Source organism: Castor canadensis, chromosome 1 (assembly GCF_047511655.1).
Source record: "Castor canadensis chromosome 1, mCasCan1.hap1v2, whole genome shotgun sequence".
Taxonomy (NCBI): domain Eukaryota; kingdom Metazoa; phylum Chordata; class Mammalia; order Rodentia; family Castoridae; genus Castor; species Castor canadensis.
In genome coordinates this window covers 153618873-153640198 of record NC_133386.1, presented here as the reverse complement: position 1 = coordinate 153640198, position 21326 = coordinate 153618873, and the positions used below count along the sequence as shown (strand labels likewise).

The following is a 21326-nucleotide window of genomic DNA, read 5'->3' as shown; positions in this document are numbered from 1 at the left end:
TTCATACCTGGACTTTTGGCAACTTACTTGTTTTCCCAGTGTGAGAATAATAAGCAGCTTACAGGTTTCAGTAAAAATCAACAAAAACGTTCTGTGAATATTCTATTATTTGTCAATTGTGTGCCACCTACACATCCTTTCTACCAATAAAATGTATAATACATATATTTTTGAGTAGAAACTTCCATAGAATGTATAACAAGTGTATTTTTAAAACAAAAACTTCTGTAAGGTGACAGTTGCTTTGCAGAGGCCCACAGAGAGATGAGGTGTTCAGCACTGTCTCAGACATGCACAGGGTGCCTTTGAGTGCTGAGAAGACAACAGAATAGATGTCAGAACAAGAACTCAGGCCCATCCCAAGGCTTCTCCAGTCTGCATGAGAAAGCCATTATCCTTTCATAAACCTTCTCTTTGTGTCTTCCTTGAAACCAATGCCAGAATGTAGTACTTTGACGAAGTGACCCTGCACCCTCCTTCCCACGCTCCTGGACAGAAACAAGAGAGAGGCTGCTGAAAACTTTCTGAGAGTCAGGTAACTGATATCTGCTCTGGGGACCATTTTCATTCTCCCCACTCCTACGGGGCTTCAAGGCCATGGCCCAGAGCTTTCCTCTGAAGGCTACTCTGGGGCCTGGCAGTAGGAGGCACAGTGGTCTCCATTGTTCTTTCCTGGCAAAGAAGGCTTCTGATGAAGTGCACAGGGCAGGCTGCAGCGTCAAGGTATCTATTAGGAATTTTTCTTCACTCCAGTTTTGCCTTCAGAAAAGGCTACTTTAAAGATTTGGCAGCTCCCAAGCTGTCCTGAGATCAGAGCAAATACATGTGCAGCCTCCTCTTCCTGTCTCCTGTCATATTGCTCACTCATCCAGGAGAGCTGGTGCACCGGCCCAGCTTTCACTTGAATGATAAATTCAAGTGGCTCAGACAGCAGGAAGCACAGAGCCCATCCCTGATCCACAGTCATCTCCTAGGGGGCTTCAACGACAATATGGAAGGCAGGGCCTGCCTCATGATGTCTTCATTCATTGATCTACTTGACATCTGCTTATTGAGTCCCTGAGTACCAGACATCCAATGGTGAGCAAAATCTTTTTTCTCTTTGTGGCCATTGTAGTCAGCAATAACCAAATAATACAAAATGAGTGTTTGAAATCATCCCCATGCTGAGTATCAGGAAGCTATGTTATAAGAGTTATAAAACAAGCCTGGCATGGAGGCGATGGGCCTCCCTCTCCCCCAGTTTGTGAAATGGCCTACAATTAATATGCTGTAATGATTTTACTACTCTATTCAATTCAAAATGGAAGACCTCTTCCCAGTCCTCCTCTACTCTGTAATGGCCATCATTTGCCAGGTTGGTCATCAATCCTTCTACCCAGGAGCATGGCAGATAAGGGTAGGTGATCACAATGGTCTCACCTACTGAGCCCTGTAGGTGACTCAAAATAGTCACGCTAATCAATAGAATGGCCCTGTCAGATGCCACTTCTGGCCATCCAGTGATCTGTAACATGAACTTTAATCTTTGGCTACATATTCCAATCACTTGAGAAGTCTTCTGGGGAAATAGAATTTGGTTTCCTGCCTGGGGGGATTGGAGTGAGACCCAGAAATTATAGTGTTTCTACCTGTTTCCAGGCGATTCTAATGTGTAGCCACAGTTGAGAACATCTGAATGTTACTTACATCACCAACATAGTTAAAGGAGGTGGCACAGGTCCTGACCCTTCAATGCCATTACCAACTGCTGGGTATAGATCATAAGAACAGTTAGCATAATAAAGACAAGATTACATATAATGACTTTTTAGGTAAGATTTATGATTTTAAGAAGTGTAGAAAATTAGTAACACATAATATTTGCCTTATATTTGAAAACATCACAGTGTTTCAAAGCTGAAAAGACCTTAGATGTCACCAAAAGCCATTTCATGCCCCTGTTTTAAGTGGTAAGAGCTGAGATCCAAAGAGAAAGGATGTTACACAGCTAACTAGTGAGTGAACCAGGAACAAAGTCAGGTTCTTGATTCTCTCAGGCCAGAGGCAGAACTTGAAGGTTCCAGAATCCAGTGATCACCAAACCCACAGTTTAACCTAGTCCTTTCCTGATTCTTCCCATCTCTGATGTATACCACAGCATAAACATACCTATTGGTTATGCGGTCTAGTGTATGGGGGCTTCTGGAACAGCATGCATTTCTTACTTTGTGAACAACTTGTGTTTATTGGCAACTGTGCCTTACACACTCCCAGTTAGTTATTACTGCTCTACCAACAACTCAGCTGCTTGGAACACCTACGTCCCCACATACTGACTCAGCCTGGGGCTGCCTCTGCCCTCAGCCTTTGGCTCCCTTCTCAGGGAAGAATAAATAGGTGTCACTTTGCATGTCATACATTTCTAAAGAGGTCAGATCCCTTTTCTAGACATTTTAGCATTTATCATTTAAATAATATATGGTTTGGACACCGAGCCCAAGTTTTCTCACATGCAGGCTCTCCCAGAAAACTCAAAAACTTACATAGCTAAGGTGTGTCTAGGGGGTTCTTCTGTTGGTTTCACATGCAAGCAAGGAAGAAAAGTTAAGAGGCATAGTGGAGATTCCATCAGGAGCCTGAGTGAGAACACCCTGCTTGGAATGGTGTCTGTGGTTCTTCCTTTAAAACTTCTGTCCCCTTTGCTCCTTACCATTTCACACCAGCAGCCTCCTGAATTGTCACCAACAACTTGTTTGCCTCCACGCTGCTAGTCTTGCACATCAACTCATCCTGCATATAGCTTCCAGAATACTGTACCTAAAAAAAATAAGGTCATTGTAAAGCACTAACATTTTCCCATGTCCTGCATAGGCTTTCACCAAAGTTATATGTAATTTGTGAATGGTGACCCCAAGGTCATTCAAATTGTCACCCTTGTGCAAGACACAACCTGTCAATAATGCATGGTGGTCCTGATTAGTGGCTTCCTGGTGCCTTCTAAACATAGTCTACACTCTTGATAAGGCCCTCCTCAACCAGCCCTACCTACTTGGTCCTCCATCTACCTTCTGTTCTGGTCCATATACATCTACAGCCTCCCCACATCTCCAGGATTTTCCTCCATCACATCTTGCCCAAGTTGATCTGTGCCGAAGTCTTCATATGTCCTGAAATCTTCTGCCTCAACAGGCCCTGTTTCTTGAAACTACAGCTAGAAAGGCCCCTCTCCTTGCCCTTCTGCACCATGTCAGCATTTATTCCTATAGTACTGACCCAGCCCTTTCAGTATTTATGGTGTATTCTCCCTAATTCTTGAACTATCTTGAGCTCATTGAAAGTAGTTTTCATGTCTCACCAAAGCATAACACCTATATATTGTCAAGATAACTAATTTGACCTCTACCCATGACTATTCTACAACCTCTCAACTGATCTCAACTCTCTCACATGCTTTGTGCTCCAATCTGACATCTGTCTTCTAAATCCCATAAGTTTCTATTCAGCTTCTATCCTCTGATTCTGTTTTTGTTTTTCTCTAACTCCTAAGCAGCATCCAAATCTAGTATCTTCCATCTTCACATCTATAAATTTAGACCCAGGAGACCCAGTTTCTAGAATGACTCTGTCATGCTTCAGGCTGTGGCCATGGGTATGTAACTTAACCTCCACAACATCATTGTCTTTATCTGTAAAAGAGCAGGTTAACTCAGGTGATCTCTAATGTCTTTCTCAAAACTCCACATTTCCCAGCCCTAAAATCCAAATGTTGTGTATGCTAATCTCCATATCCACACATTTATCATATCATCATGTTAATATTAAAGGGGGCATGCAACAAAATGCAAGCAGCAGTTCTACTGGATCCCAGTGATTTTTCTGACCTCCCTGTTCCAACAGGCCCCTTCCTCAGGGAATGCTTGTTTTTCCTGCAGTCTTTGAACATCTCACAGGCCTGCTCATTATTTTGTTGTCTGAAGTTAGGCAGGAATATTTCTGTGATTAATTAAGCAAAAGGCCCTGGTGCTGGTTGTGTAAGAACCATCAGATAATCACGCCTTTGGGGTGCTTGCTAGGCCTGGGGAGCAGCCAGGCTGGGGTCCACAGAGGGCTGATTAACTCTGGGATTCTCAGGCCTGCCCTAGACACGTGGCTGCCAGAGACACTGTCCCACTTTATAGAAATAAAGACTTGACTCATCTTTCAGGGTGTGATGGAGATAGAAGAGTCAGGGCTGTAAGGCTCAGTCACTGTGATGGGCCCATGTGTAGACCTTGGAGATAAGCAAACTTTTAAATAAGGATTTTCAAGCTCTCCCAAGGAACTGCAGAGCTTCTGCAGCATCTCATGGTGCTGGACTTGGGGGAACAGATAAGAGCAAGCTGGCCAGGTTCTACCCCAATTCAGCTGAGTTTCAGCCTATGTTTTAGCTTTCTAAGCTTGCTATAACAAAGTACTATCATACTTTGACAAGATGTTTATGTATGACATAAACATATTCTCTCAGTTCTGGAATCTAGAAGTGAGAAATCAAGATGGCAGCTGGATTGGATCCTCCTGGAGGCTCTAAGGAACAAACTGTTCCACACTTCTAGTGTAACTTCTGGTATAACTTTTGGCATCCCTTTGTTTATAGATGGCTCATTCCAGTCTCTGCCTCTCTTCTGGCCTGTTTCCCTGTATGTATGTCATCTCTGTGTCAACATCTCTCTCACCAGATACCAGTCACTGCACTCAGGGCCCATTCTGATCCAAAATGACTTTTCCTCCAGTCAATTATATTTTTAAGGACCCTATTTCCAAACAAGCCACATTCTCAAGTATTAAGAGTTAAGACTTGAATGTTAAGTTTTCAGAAGACACAATCAGCCTCTTACAATCTGCCTGTTTTATTGAGTCCTTGCATAAAATTTCATTTATGTAAAGTAATCCACAACTACAATAAAATCAGAAACCAAGGTTGTAAAATATTAACAGGATCTTGACTATTATCTTGTTAGCCCAGAATCTTTGATGAGGCTGAGAAGCCAGCCTCACCAAGGCTCTGTGGGCAGAAAATTGGGAAGGAGGCTGTCAACTGTTCTCGGTGCCCCTTTAACAATTCCTCCCCTGACCTTCAGCCTGATGACTATGTCAGGATTCAAACAGAGAAGCAGAAGCTGGTGAGAGCTGGTTAGGCAGTCTCTGTAAGGCTGCAGTCTTCATGTCTGTTGCTGGAACTTCAACAATGCAAGACAGAGAGGAATGGAAGGTAATATAAAGTAAGGAAGGACAAGAATAAACCAGAACCCACAACAATGATCTGGGGCCCATAATGATAGCCTCAAACCAGTGAAATTCTTGTGATCGCTAACCTCATTGGTGTGGGGCTCCTGCAGAAGCCAAGACCCTTTGTGATGGAGCTAAAATACCCTAACCCAAGAGTCAGAGAAGCTAATGCAAGACCCACAGAAAGATCCAGCAATGGTGGGCCTGACTATGGCTTCACACTAGGAAGTGAGCCAGTAGATAAGTAACAATGAGTGTGAGTTACAAAATGGCAGGTGCACGTGGAAATTTTCCTTGTGGCCCACGCTTAATGCAAATATAAAGGAAAAGTAATCCAGAGAATGCAATTGAGTCTAGTCAATTTGTCATAATTCAAAGCCACCACATCTAATTAAGTACTCCTATGTCTATCCCTTCAAATTAATATATAATCAAGACTAGAGACCAGCTCTTATTATCTTCATACTCCATTCTATGCACAGAACCTAGAATGAATAATAGTCATAGAATAATAACCGAATGTGCAGAGTAGAAGCACAAGGAGGCTAACCTCCAAGACCATCCCCAAATAACCCTACCACTTCGACCAGACTATACTCAACAAACATTTACCAAGAATTAATTGTGCTAAGAACCATGTTCCTACAGACATTGCCTCTTTAATTCTATTGTTGTAAAGAAAGTATATTCATCTCTCTTTTCAGTTAAAAAAAAAAAAACAACTAAGCTTCAGGGAAGTAAGTCACTTGTTTGAGCCCACATATTTAGACAATGGCAAGCTTAACATTTAGATCCAAATCTCTGAATCCATGTCCATGTGTGGCTTAGAACTAAGAAAACTAGGCCTCCAGTCCTGCTTTCAAGCAATATTAAAAATATCAGTAGCATAACTCACAGAAGAGAAAATTTAATTTGACTCTGAAAGGCTGGCCCCAGCTCTCAGTGGTTCTCTGGCAAAAGTGGAAAGTGTGGTGCCAGAGGCAATTAACCCTGAGTAATAGGACTTTAGCAGCTGAACAGAAACACAACCCCCCCCCAGAACAGGAGTGGCTCTTTTCAAGAGGAAGTGACCAACTTGCAAATGAGTTCTGCCCCACCCCCCCTAAGCTCTTCATACCTGGCTACAACTCTTCCTCTTTCCTCTTCATATAAGGATGTGTTTACTAAGTCAATGAGGAGGAGAGTTGCTCTAAAGGACTTTGAACAGAGAGAGGATAGGGAGGAAAAAAAAAACAGAGCAGCAGTTCTGTCCCTGGCAGGCTTCCAGGTAGAGAGAACTACATTGGATTTAGGGAAGAATGAAGATTGTCTCTGAACTGAATAGCTGGGTAAGCTTCAGAGGGGGATCTGAAATATTGGTTCCAAAAAATCTTACTTCCTATTCCCCTTAGCAGAAGGAAGAGGTTGGGAGTTCTAGGAAATTCAGGCAGGGAGACATTCAGAGAATATCTGTAGAAATGAGAGGTCTAGATTTTAAAATAAGTTTTATTAAGTTGGGGGAAACTAACAAAGCAGAAGGGCAGATCTGAGTGGCCTGTCAGATTACAAGATATCTATGCGTTCTTTCTCTGAGTTGCTCTGCCCCAAACCCCAACATTACTTTCCATTTAAGAAATTATGCTAAGGGAGGAAATATCAATATGTTTTTGAACTCCTACTCTATTAACAGGTTCTTACCGATATACTCAGTGTACAAAGATGGATGCAGGGCAAGGAAAGGTTGTGATCATTTTTCAGCGTGTCTTCTATGACACCTAATCAAATTGAAGACTATATGTTGATAAAATGGCTATCAAAGAGAGTTATACATCACAAGATATTTTATGTTTTTAAAGAACAAAAACCACTCACATTTCAAGTCATAAAGAGCCTTTATTTTTGTGGTATAGCAATGAAAGGAAGGGCTTTCAGATTCTAGGTTTTGCACTTATTGACTATGACCTTGGACAGGTTACCTAATCTCTGTGAAACATATTCTGTGCACCTATAGCAACCACGGACAATATCTACCTCATGAGAGAGATGACGTGTAAAAGACCTGAACAGTGCTTACCTCATGTCAAATCAACAGAGACTCCATGCTATCAAGACCCACTCAATACTCTTGGAAAGAAGTTGAAAAGTTGATTCTATAGTAGATCAAGGCTAAGGGGGGAGGGCTAATACATAAAATGGGGCTGCATTGTGGCTTCTACGAAACACTGAATTTTTAAATAAATTATGAAATAATTTTTGTAAGCAAGGTAGAATTTAATTTCATTTTAAAATCAATGAAATAAGACTCTAATAATCTTGGTCTGTTTATTCATTTCTATATTTCTAATACCTTGAATATAAATAGCATATAAATAAATTATATATATATGAATAAGTATATTCCCAATTTTCAGATAAAGAAATAGTAACTTAAAGAAATTAATTGAAAATTCCTAAAAATAATGTGCATCTGGCTTGTTAGTTTGTTTTAAAGTCCAAGTTTTTTGATAATATCAATATGGCAAGTATGAAAACAAACATGGATAAGACAGAGGTAAGAGTACACTAGGGTACGTGTGTGGCAAGAGAGAGAGAAAGTAAAATATATAATCAAGCATTTAAGCAGCAGATAAAATTTGGTGTAGTTAATGGAAAGGGGAAAAGAATAAGGTAATTAGAAAATGCACAATAGCAAAAACAGGCATTGGTTACAATAAACATAAATGATTAAAATTGCTAATCAAAAATCAAATACACAGCTTCTGCTTCCTGGCAGGATATATTAGATTTTAACAAGCCACCCCTCATGCTGCTACAGCTAGGAAAATGAACATATTTTAAAAATCATATTTATAGCTATAGAGGCAGAGGATTAGATGAACCAAATTTCAAAGGGGAAAGAGCTACCTCCTAGATGAGCTGAGATCACACCTGTTTTCTTCCCCAGGGGCATTTTCTGAGCCTACATACAGGCTGAGGATTGAGTGGCTTACTGAGACAGAGGCTGTACTAAGGGAAAGAACCAAAGAGCTTTCTGATGGCTTTCTAGGCTTACATGACAGATTGATAATTAGAGAAGTCCAAAACTTGCCACCAGTTTATCTACAAGTTTCCAAAGACAGGTGATTCACATTAAAGCTGAAACCCAGACCAACCCATCACAACAGTGAGTATGTTGATGTGGTCATTCTCCTGTCTTGACTGCCTAAGAGTAAAGGATAAATCCTCTTTACTGGAAACTACTATCCATGTTAATCACTGTGATATTATTTATAAAATATCAGCATACAAAAAGCATTATGAAACAAAGAAAGATATGTAACAAGCAAAAATGGTAAAAACTGATGAGAAAATTTAGTCAATAAACAAAAGACGTTACCGGGGAGGCTGAGATCAAGGGGACCTAGGTTTGAAGCCAGTTTAGGCACATGGTTTTTGACACCCTATCTTGAAAATATCCAACACAAAAAAAGGGCTAGTGGAGTAGCTCAAGTTGTACAGTGCCTGCCTAACAAGCATGAGACCCTGAGTTGAAACCCCAATACCACCAAATAAATGAACAAATAAATAAGAAAAGGCAGAGGCTATATACATGTTTTAGTTATCAAATACCATCTTTAAAATAACTTTTATGAGTACATTAAAGATAATAAAACAAAAATTAAGAAGAAAAATGAAGAAATGAAGGTTTTCAAAAACCATACTAATTTTTAAAATAAAAACTAAACTCTTAAACTGAATTAAGCAGAAAAAAAAATACATGAATTGTAAATGGAAAGGTACAGGAAGTGTAGGAAATGATATACCAGGTAAAAATAAACCAAAAGATAGGCAGGAGCTAGCAGTACATGGATTATATGTCTGACTATGGGTCACAAGATCGAAAAAAAAATCAAAGAAATACAAGATAGCAATATTTGTATTAATGCCATTAAGAAAAATAAGAAATTAATTTAAAAACACTGAAATTAACCAAGAGGTATGTTATACATAAGTAAGATAATAACAGATCAATTAACTGTAACATTGAATATCATAAATAACCTTAACAACATAGACTTAAGTTATATGAAGTAGTTAATAAATCAACACTATTATGAAGAGATTTAATGTATTCACTCAAAAACTAAAAGACAAGCAGATAAAAAATAAGCAAACATAGAGACTATATAACAAAATCAGTAATTCTAAGTTATTAAATGATAGACAAATAAGTATTCCTGAAAACTACACAGGCACAGTTAGAGAAAAACAATCACAATACAATAGAAATATAAGACATTTACATTTAAAAAAAACTTTAAAAAATTAGAATGAAATTTAGCATTGACTTAAAGAAGTTTTTATGATGATTCTTTCCACTTAAGCTATTGATATAATTCTCCACTTATTCAGATTTTTTCACCTCTCCTCTGTAAATTCTAATTTCTTTTCAATAAAAGAAACTACTGCTTTCTGTACCTTGCTCTTTTCTTCTATATTTTATTTCCTTCTTCTTGAAGTTCCTTCTTCATTAACTTTTCCACTTGTATTACCTGTGGGTAAGGGAGTGTGTCAAAAACTGTTTTTATTTCTCCTAAGGACACTTTTATTTACTCCTCACTTTTGAAAAGTAGCTTAGATGTGTATAGAATTCAATCTTGGTGAATAATTTTTCTTGACATTTTGAAAAAAATCTCTGTTTTTGAAGTTGAAAAATTTGATATTCAAATGATCGTTTCTTTGTTTCCAATGTCTTTTCTTTCTGATGACTTTTCAAGTCTCTCTCTTGATTTTGATGGTTCACAGTTTTATTACCACGTAGCTAAGGTAACTTGTTTCTACTTATTCTAACCAGAACGTCTCAAATCCAAAGTTCTATGCCTTTCGTCAATTCTGGAAAAAATTTTTGCTGTTATCTGTTTGGACTTTGCTTCTGATATTCTTTTTATTTTCTCTTTTTTCAACACCTATTATTTCTTTCTTGTACTTCTTCATTATCTGAACCTCTTAAGCATTCATTAATGTTTTCTGCCTCTTTCTCACTAATTATTTTACCCAGGTCTGCCATATGTGATACTCATTCTCTTTTCATTTTTGTATCACCTGTTATTTTACTGCTAATGGAGTTTTCAATACCAAGGATTTTATTTTTCACATCTTTAAGTTATAATGGATACTTTTAAAAAACAGCCTAGTTTTCCTTCTTAGTATTAGTTTTTGGAGAAAACTTGTAACTCTAACCATTTCAATAATACTTTGATAGTCTTTCTTCAGATTCTAATTTGAATATCATGGGTTTTAATTTTTATTGTTTCTATTGATTATAATTCACAGTGATGTGTGTATGTGTGTGTGTGTTTTGAACTGTGAGTTCATCTTCAATGGCTTTGCTAATAATTTCATGTTAGTCTGAATGTGAAGTTGTTATGTTTTGTTTTGTTTTTCAGAGAGGGTTTTAATTGACTTTTGACAGGTATCATGGAGATAGCTAGGGAATACTTTCTCAGCATCATGATGACAGGCCTCATGCTAGTATAAATTTCAACCCCAAGTCTATTCATGGAGAAAAGTCAGTATTTAGGTTTCTCAGGGGAGAGCTTTTTTTCTTCTAGAGATCAGTCATAGGCAAGTTTCCCTGTTGTTTCAATGTACCCCTTTGTTGGAAGGCTAACTTTTTAGTTTGCCCCTTGAAGTACTGGATACATCCTTCAATAGTCCCTTTCCACCTCACCTCACCTAACTATAAATCCTCATTACCTTGGACAGCAAGAGCATTAGAAGTCATGCATGATGGCTTATAGGACCTACAAATATGAATTAATTCGCTTACAACACCAAAAAGAAAAAAAGCATCTCTGCCACTTACCACCGACTTGCAGTTTCTTTGCCTTTCCTGGCTTCTGGGGATTTTTTTTTTCTTTCTTGAGCAGTTAGGTAAGAGTTTACATTTTTCACCATATTTTATCCAGTATTTGTGAGTGTTTGTAGAAGAAGGAATTTCAAGAATCTTGGCTTATCCAAGTCCACATTATTTTCTTAATAAAACTTTGTACATTTCTTGCTAAATGTATTTCTATTTATTTGTTGTTTTATTTGTATTTTCTTGTTTTGAGGAATGGGACCTTTCCATGATTAATTTTTTTTTACTATTAATTACTGATCTATAGGAAACATTTTGAATTTTATACATGTTTTAAGCCTTTAAGATTACTGAATATAATAGTTCACATAGATTATTAAGTGGTTACCAGAAAAATGGATGTTTTAATATAAAATGAAAAATGTGCATCTTTTTGTAGTCATTATACTGTGTGGTCATTTTTTGTCAATTTTGCATTGTGTGTCTAGAACTTGAATAAATGTATTTAAAAATAGTAAAGATAACGGGAATTATTGTCTTTACATTGAGCTTTTTCGGTTTCCAAGTTACCTATCTGAGAGTGTGTCTTTGTCATTTTAAGGATAATTTTTTCTCTTTCTAGTATAGAAAGTTTAAAAGTTGAGAATGGATATTGAACCATCCTTGCATTTTTATAACAGGTTTTTCTTAGTCTTGATACAGTGTTCCTTAAAATATGTTGCTGGATTTGATTTGCAGGCATCTTATTTGAAGTTTCTTACTTTCATATCATAAGTGATTTTGATTAGATATGATCAGATGTTTCCCTTTCCTCTGCATGTATGCCTGTAAGCTTTATTATTTCTTCCTATCTATGCTATATTTATAGGACTCCCAACAATGTTTGAACAGTCTTCATCAGTCGTCATTCTGTTGCCTTCCTCCTGGATTCTTTATAGCTGAATTTTTTTATTTTAAAATTTGGAAACTCGTCACTTTTCTTGCATTCTAGAATAATTTCACAACAAATTTATGACAATTGGAAAGATAATCAGAAAAATCACAATGAGCTCATGCTTTTATGGAAGCTAAAACTTTGACAATATTTAAAGTTTATCCTTGCTAACTTCTTAAATGAATTCTGTATATATATATATATATGGTTTTTTTTCTCTTTGGTGCCATTTTGGAAACCAAAACACCCGTACATTAGACTTCCATTCTCTGTTTTCTCATTTATTAACTTGTAGTTTATTTTTTAACCTCTTTATCCTATTATTTTATATTTTAGAGGAGATTCAAGTTTGTCTTCTAAATCACTGGTTAAGTTTTCTGCACTCCTTATTTTTTTCTTTAAAGCTTCATGCAATTTTAATTATGTGTAGTATTTTCTGCATTCTTTATCTAATCTGGCTCCTTTTTGCAGTTTTTCTTTGACCTCAATCAACTTCATTAGCTTCTGGTATTGCATTTTATCATAGTGAATTTTATTAAGGACTAAAGTTTATTTCTGTTTCTGCTTTTCTGCTATTCTTCCAGCACTGTGTTCTTTTCTTATAGATGTTAGAGGTCACTTTGAATAGATGATTTCTGTTATTGTTGTTTTCTGTATTCTCATTTTTGAATGATAAAATCACTTTCAAGACCAGATGTTTAACAAAAGAAAGGGTGGTTGAATCCTTCTTTCAGATTGTCTTACTGTCTACCTGAAGTGGTTAGAATTTTCCTTTTAGACAGTAAGATGCAGGTCTGGTAAGTGAAATTTTGCATGTTTTGTTGAGGATGCAGCAGACTAAGAGGCTTATGGTGAGAGCTGTGGTTTGGATATGATGTGAATGTCCCCAAAATCATCATGTGCTGAAATTTAATCTCCCTGTGACATATCAAGAGAGTAAAAACTTAATCTGATCATGGTGTTTAGAGGTAGGTGTTTGGGAAGTGATTAGGATTGCAGGGGAGCCCTCACAAATGAATTATAGTGGCTTTATAAGAAATGGGAGAGAGAATACACACACACACACATGTGCTCCCTGACCATTGCAATATGATGCTCTGCACCACCTTGGGACTCTGTTACTAAGAAGGCCATAACCAGATGAAGCCCCTAGACCTTACACCTACAGAACTATGAGCCAAGGTAAACCTATTCTCTTTATAAAGTAGCCTTAACAATGAGGCTGTGGCCAAAATGCACCTCAGTGAGGAGTACTGTCTGCACATCCTGGTTCTGAAAGGTGCTGCAGGGCCACTACTCCATATTACATTTTCTGTTTGGACTCAGGTATATTTCAGGTGAATCAGAAGAGGCTCTGGCATCTACCAGCTTTCTCTTTGTGGAAGCCTCATGTTGCTTATTCACATGGGGGTGGTCTACAGAAGCATGTGACTGCAGATCAGTGCCCAACGTGGGGAGCACTGTCTTCTCAGCCAGGTATTGCCTTTGTAAATTAGGAGGCACCAGCACTTTCTTCAGTGCTTCTTGCAGGCTACCATGCCACTTCTGCAAGAGAAGTTGTGGCCAGACTTTGGTGTTTTCTTTCAATCTGGCCCCAGCTACCATCCATGGAGCAGAAATTTCACAAAAATGTGGATGACATTCTTTCTAGTTTCTAAATACAGATTTTTAATATGTTTCCAACCATTGAAAATATTTCTTAAACATTTAATTTGGGATTTGAAAATGGGGAATCAGTGGCTAATTTATAATCTCTGCAACTGAGAAATTTGCTTCTGCTTTGAAGCACAGGTAAATGAAGGTTAGATGGTAAAGTAGAAGAGAAAGTTGTGACAGATGAGAGTCTGGAAGCACAACTGTGACAAAAATGTGATGTGCCATGTTGAAAAGAACTGGGTCCCAGCCATGCCCCATGAGTTAAGTGCTTTCAACCAACCTCTATTGAATTGATTTATTGGATTAAGACACTCTCCAGTTCCTCTGAGGATTGCTGACTGACTCCCACCACCCCCAATCAGCTGCAGCCAATCAGCTGTGTCCTGGAATGTGGTACACTCCTGTTCCCATCTTCTGCAGTGCTGGCACCCAGATCTGTTTGTGCCAATTCTTAATTATGAACAATAAAATATCCTATAATCAATTAAGCATAAATATAAGAAAAGGAAGAGTTTTGTTTCCATGAAAACAAAGTTAAATGCTTTGGAAAACTTGAGGAAACTTGCTACAAACTTCTATTATTGGCTGGGCAAGTAGGTGCTCACCTGGAATATCAGCTACTTGGGAGGCAGAGATAGCAGGATTGTGGTTTGAAGCCAGCTCATGCAAAAATATTAGAAAGACCCTAGCCCAAAAAGCATGTCAGGTGTGCTGGAACACATAGGTAATCTCCATTACTCAGGAGGCAGATGTAGCAGAACCATTGTCTGTGTCTGGCCTGGACAAAAGTGCAAGACTCTATCTGAAAAATAAACTAAAACAGAAAGGGCTGGGGTGTGGCTCAAGTAGTAGAGCACTTGCTTAGTATACACAAGGCACTCAGTTCAAGGGCTGGTGGAATAGCTCAGGTGGTAAGAGCACCTGCCTAGCAAGTGTGAGGCCTTGAGTTCAATCCCCAGTGCCACCAAAAAAAAAAAGAAATGAAACAAGGCACTCAGTTTAAACCCCAGTATCCCACAAAAAATTAAAAATAAAAATACATATTGCTGTGAACTAATGGCAAATAAGACAGACAACTACAATAGATCTGAAAAGTTAAGTAGTAAAAATCTAGGAGGATTTCTTTTTCAGATTGCTTTGAATGTATTATTACATTGTAGGATCAATTTAATGAAATCAAAACTGACAACTTGTGCATCATGGAGATGGTTTATGCAAGAAAGAGTCAGAAATCCAGTTAAAGGAGCATATGCAAGAGAGTTATCTGGTGTCATTAAAATTATGACATTGATGCATTTATTTTAGGTGGCTCTGATCTAGACCTGTGTATGCTCTTTGGTTCTCTCATAACTCTAGACTCCAAATGCACAGTTTCCCAAGTGAGGTGAAGAAGAGGATATGGAATAAGATGGACTACAGGACCTTGGAGCAATTCTTTTACTTCTCTTGTGATCTATTTTCTCACCTATGAAATGAACATACCTTATTGCACAGGGCTGTTGTGAGAAGTGAATGAGTTAAGGTTTGCTTGATGCTTGGGTTTAGGTACCTAAGTAAATCTGTAATAAATATTGGGAGAATTTTCCTCTCTCCAAAGTCAGAGCTACTGTTGACCCCAAGGTATATGATCACAGAACTCCAAACACTGTGGTTTGCTGCATACAGACAGCAACAGCATTGATAGGTTCTTGTGTAAAGGGAGGCCCAGCAATTAAGTTCAGGTTATGGCTTGAGCTTATGTTATGTGCTCGCATCTGAGCTCTTCAGGTTCTTCCTGGCATAGGGATAGTTCAATGGACACCACATCTGATATTCAGTGGTAGTGCTTGTGAATGGGACCTTCCCCTTCTTCCCTATACAAGTTTACACAAAGATAATGCCCCAGAGGGAAAAGAAGGATCATTCTTCACTCAAAGTCATGTACATAACTACATTGTCTTGCAAGAGTTCCAGACCTTTTTCTCTGTTCCCTCTCTCTACACACTACATGCAGAAGCTTGGTGGTTGTGGAAATGAAAACCCCTCTCTAATTGCTGTAATAGAAGAGCACAATTAAAGATATGGACTTTGGAGTCCAACACACCAAGGTAAGAAGGGTGATTCTGCCTCTTAACCAGCAATGTGATATTGAGAAAATCATTTGACCCTTCTGAGCCTCAGCCAAGTGTCAAATAAGGTGAATAATACCAACTTTGCAGGATTATTGTTGGAATGAAGTGATGTATTACAGCACTTGGGTTTCAGAACCTGGCACACATCATAAACACCATTAAGAGGCAGTTATTATTGCTGCCTGACCCAGAACCGAGACCCTACCTCCCTACACAGTAAGCAATGAGGTGGGAGCAGGAAGCTCATATATGGCACCAACCCCAAAGAAGGGCTCCCTTGGGCTTTCTTTTTCCCTCTCCTCTTTCAAGGGAAGTGGTGAATGTTACTGTGCTCTCCACAGGCTGGGCATGAAATCTACATCCCATCCCTGTGCTTCCACTCACCCCTGGGATACCTGGAGGTCTCAGACACTGTGTGGGTCTCACACCAGCATTTGGGATTTTGAAATGGAAATGATGACTGACTTTATCCTGCACCCTGATAAGCTCAGCCCTTCCAACAGCTCCAACAGCTTCTAGTCATAACCCTGTGATTTGAGAACAATGAATCTTAATATAATTGAGTTAACTGTATCATTTTTAATGTAAGACAATCTTGATTACAGCCAAAGGGCACCATTAATACGCTGAAGGAATGGCCGAGATTTTAGCATGTGAATGTTGTACAGAAAATAGAACTAATTAGCACTAATTTAATTCGAAGATTAAAGAAAATTCTGCTTTTAATTTTTAATTTAAGACAAACCATTTTACTTCGAACAAAGAAAGAATAATAAGTACATTTTTTTCCATCTGAAAGGCAATTTTTACTTTTGCATTATTACACTAATGTGGGACTGTGGGAATCCTGACCCCATTAGAGATCAAATAATCAGCATTTAATTATTGACAGCAAATTAATATTTAATAAAGACACAAGGGTTCTGGTCTATGAAAGAAAGGCATCAAGGTTTTGCTGACCCAGAAACGTCCAGAAGGTTCCTTAGCCAGAATGTACCCTCCTGCATTGAGGGAAACAAGTTGGGATCCCCAAAGAGTTGTGGCAGTTTATTTCCATGCCAGTTACTAAGAGAGGAACAGAGTGACCAGCGTCTGTGCAATTCCTTCCTTTCCACATCCTACTTCACCCTCACCAGTTCTTCCTTAATCAAGCACTTAAGCTAAATAATACATCGAATGTCATAACCAAAAGGAGGACAGTCATAATAAAAAAATAATAAAAGAAGAGGCCAATCCTCCTTTTTCTTCTGCAAAATAATACTGACTTTTCTTTGCTGTGGGACTACTTGTCAGGGATAATTTCTAACCAAAGAAGACATAATGGATTTACAATGAAACTCTGATGCTTTCCTTGGCCTCACAAAGATTCTGAAAATAAGCACTATTACATTAGTGGTCCAGGAAAAGCTGTTAGCTGATTTCCCGAGAAAGCCAGAACTGTGTGCAGAGAATGGCCCATGGGTGACCCGGTGTGGGCTCTAAAAACCTGTCTGCACTTCCTGCAGCTCTCAGCAAGACAACTCAGGCAAGTTTTTCTGTGCACCTGTGGAACTGATGCCAGCTGCCCTGGGAGTAGAACTTTATTACACCAGGACAGGATTATTTGCCCTAGGCTGCCTGGCTCTAGGCCTCAGACCCTCAGATCACTTTATAGGTGGTCACCTTCAGGTAGATCCAACCCAACTACTTGAAGATGACAAGTTAGACTGACACGTTTAGCCTGTGCTAATACTGAGTAAGAGGAGTTTTCTCTGGGACAGAGCCCCTGGCTCCACCCCTAGTATTGAAACTCAGAGTTTTAGGCCAGGGGCCCAACTCTAGGGGTCCCACAGGTCTGGCCCAGCCACTTGCCTAATACACAAATAAAGAGCCAAGTAGTGGTGAAGGGCAGAGAAAAGAGACTATGTGCAATAGACACAGCAGCAGAGGCTAAGTAAGTAAGAGGAAGAACTAGGATGGGAGAGAGAGGTTAAACATCCTAGTCACAGGTGTGGTCTGGTTGATGATCCTCTCAGGATGGTCAGGCAGTGCAGGGTCACCATAAGAAAGGCATTGGTGTCTGGTGAGGAGGGCCAATTTTGACTCTTGTCAGAACATGTTTATCTGTCAGTCCTGTCCTTCCTGGATTCTAAGTCAACTGCTGAGAGACTAGCTCAGAGCAAAGACAGATGCCAAGATTTTATTCTGCTTTTAGTTATTCTCTGGATGTTTGTGGGCCCAAATGAGGAGTCATAGTCTTTAGCAAAAGTAGTTTTTAGTACCTGTTATAGTATAGTCCCCTAAATGCTATACCATGGACCCCGTGCCTACTGAATCTCTACTAAATGAGCCCCAGGCTCTTCACACTTACCACATCTGAAATAGCTCCACCACACTGGTTTACTCCTCCTGTAAACAGAAAATATAAACATCATAGCCTCAAAACACTTCATAGTCATCACAACACTTCAACCTACATCCAGGAGACTTTCTTATATAAGACAATCAAGTTTGTATTTCCTCCCTTTCATGTATGGAGGATAGGATGTGCATATAGGATGTTGCCTAGAAATGCAATTTATACTAAAATATGTAGAATAGCCATTTCAAGACTTCTACATGGAGCCTGTGTGTTCTTAAATAGGAAGAGTCTCTGCAAATGGCCTCATTTAGTCAGCAGAGTTTTGTCCAGAGTAGACCAAGGGTCCACTTGCCTTTGCCACTTCCTAGTGGGGTGACTTAGACAATTCATTCTACCTCTATAAACTCATTTGCTTTGTCTATAAAATGGAGGCACTCAGAGGTAGACTAAGTAAGGTAATTCATGTAAAATGATAGCATAGAAAGTGTGCAAGGAGTCCAAATTATGTTCTGCAAGTTAAAGACTGAAAAAGGGAGCCTGTTGCTGCTTGGCAGAAGTACAAGTCCTACTCCCTTAGGAGTCTGTGCAGAGTATGTTTCATTTAGTGAATTGTTTTTCCTATTAGTGTGGACCTAAACTTCTGCTTCTAGGCATCAATGTCAGTTTTTATGAAATGTTGGTCTGAGTCTAAGTTCATATTAACCTACTAGATAATTAAGAATAACCTTTCTCCATACCTCACAGTTGGGGCCAGACTCAAATTTGACAAAGTCTATCCTGAGCTATCCAACTAAGACATCCATGGATCTTACTCTAGACTGAAGAATCCATATAGGGAAGATGTATAATTTAGGCTCACTGTATCCTAAGTAAAATCCATTTGGGGGGGAAGGGATGGATTCTAGGATAAAGCTAGCCCTGGCAGTAGTAATGAGAGCTCACCCAAAAAGGAATAACCATTTACAAAATAAGGAGTTTAAGCAAAAAAACAAACAAACAAACAAAAAAAACATCTTATCACAGGGAAGCCTTAGGACAGGGAACAAGTCACATTGCACCTGTGATGGGACACTCCATTGAGAATTTACCTTCTTCTAGGGTCAGAATTAGGTCAGAGGTAAATGGAGTAGGAAAGGAGGACAAATTAATGAGGTTAAAACAGAAGAATCAATGGCTCTTAATAGATGATTGTGTGGGAAGCTTATGAATGTAACAGTTTACAGCTTTTCTAAATAGGGTTCTCTTTATTGGTTCCAACTCTTGTAAAATCTGAGATAACCACATCCCCATCTTGGGCCTATGAGAGTCATCTGATGAGACAAACCGAGGTAGCAAAACCCTGGATTCTGCTTATGCTCTATCTCATATGGGGTTGGACTATATTCTCTCTAGGGACACCCTCAACTCTGAGGCTCTGTCTCTGTAGAATTCTTCTGACATATTTTCTATGGTTTCCAATAAGCAACAACTTATCATGGGATTGATTCCTGAGAACAAACGAGGGATACATCTGAAGGAGAATTTCCAACTGTTTATGTCTAATGGCAGAGTCTTCTGGGAATCTTCTGGGTTTAGCATGCCCTGCCAATCAACCCCAACCAGCAATGCCTTGACCTGAGAAACCACCACCTATCTTTCAAGAGTCACCTAAGGCCCACCTTCTCCAGGAAGTGCCCCAGCCTAGTGCAATTTTCTTCTTCCATTCAGTGTCCAAGTCACTTTTCAGTGTCTTTCATGATACTTTAACTTGTATAGTTATTTGTGAGCACTTTCTCTCCTTGTTTGAGGACTGAGAATAATTGTGCATAGCAACATGATTTGCATGTTTTATGGAAGGGTTTATTAAATGGGGCAGAGTTGACAGTATTTAATTAATTTAGTTGCAGGAAAGCACTCTCCTTCAAATTGTAAACCAAGCGGTTTGACATCCCTCCATCCCATCAGTTTCTTCCTTCTCACCCTGGCACACTTCTTTCTCTCTCTCTCTCTCTCTCTCTCTCTGTCTCTTCTCCTCCCTCTCAGAGATGATTTGTCCGGCTGGTCATTAACAGATCCCTGGGGGAAAATGAGCTTAAAGGTAACTAAAAGCTTGAAACTGGTAAGTCTTTTCCCTGGCCTCCCCAAGAAAGGTGGCATCTGAGCTTTCCACCCCCTCATGAAAGGAAGCTGACTCCCCACCTCACCCATACACATCAGAAAGAATGAGCTAGTAGGCCCAGTCAAGGCACCTCCCAAAGACTGCCACTCCTGCTCCAGCAAATAAGTGAAACAATCCTAGGTGTTGGCCTCTGACAGCCCACTTCTGAGGCCTGTCATGTAATTCCCACTGTCATATTTACTGGACCACCTTAAAAGTGCAATTGCTCCTGCTATCCCCTGAACAGCTTCACACCCTTGAAAAAAAATGCTTTCTTCCCATTACCTTTCTGTCTTCCTGTGCTATTCCCAGAGTAGCCACTTCATTCTATCAGAGAGTTTTTGGGTGGCTTAATAAAAGTGCATGTAAAAGAAGCACAAATTAGACTTAGTGGGGACCAGAAATTCATTTGGCAGACTTCCTCTCATTTTTCTCCCCCACTCATCTGCTCTCCCCCTCTCTCCATCATTATTCATTTCTGCTCTTGTCTGCATCATGGCTTCCCCTGGTATTACAAGTCCATTCTCCCATAATAGGACAGATTATATCACCTTTACTTTGCCATGGCACCAGTTTTCACCTTGAACCTATATGATATTTTAGCTTATATTCCACTACCAACTCATTTATTTATTTATCTTAGTAGAGTCTCACAACAGAGAATTTGATTGGCTTGACCACCTCCTGAATTGGTTACTACCATACCAACCATCATTGCCCTATGACAGAGTCATGAATGTCTAGGCTGAGCCCTTGGCAGGAACTGTGTTCAGGTTGTACTTTCAAAGATGAGGTTATGGGCACACAGTTGGAGATATTGTAGAGATCTCTCAGAATACTACAAGGCTTTTGAAAACAGTCTAGAAAATGAAAAGTGGAAGAGATAAAGGTATGGAGAAAGAAGGAATAAAACTGAAATATTTTTGACCTCTGCTTTGCTCATTAGCTTCTTAAATTTAACTCATCCTATTTAGCCTCACAGTAATTCTTCCAATTTCCATATTTAAGGATTCAGTCTGCAAAAGTGAACTGAGGAGCCAAGAACCATCCTGTTGGTAGTGGTAGGACAATGATTTGAACCA

The 21326-nt window shown here is 39.1% G+C and overlaps 1 long non-coding RNA gene across 1 annotated transcript in view; it reads right to left on the bottom strand.

Moving 5' to 3' along the window:
* Positions 1 to 2091: 2091 nt before the first annotated feature.
* Positions 2092 to 21326, bottom strand: part of LOC141421483 (uncharacterized) — a 38983-nt gene continuing 19748 nt past the window's right edge. Inside the window, exons 2-3 of the long non-coding RNA XR_012446035.1 lie at positions 18117 to 18154; positions 2092 to 2799 (exon numbers count right to left, since the gene is read on the bottom strand). This is a non-coding gene — a long non-coding RNA (uncharacterized lncRNA). The remainder of the gene's footprint in view (positions 2800 to 18116; positions 18155 to 21326) is intronic.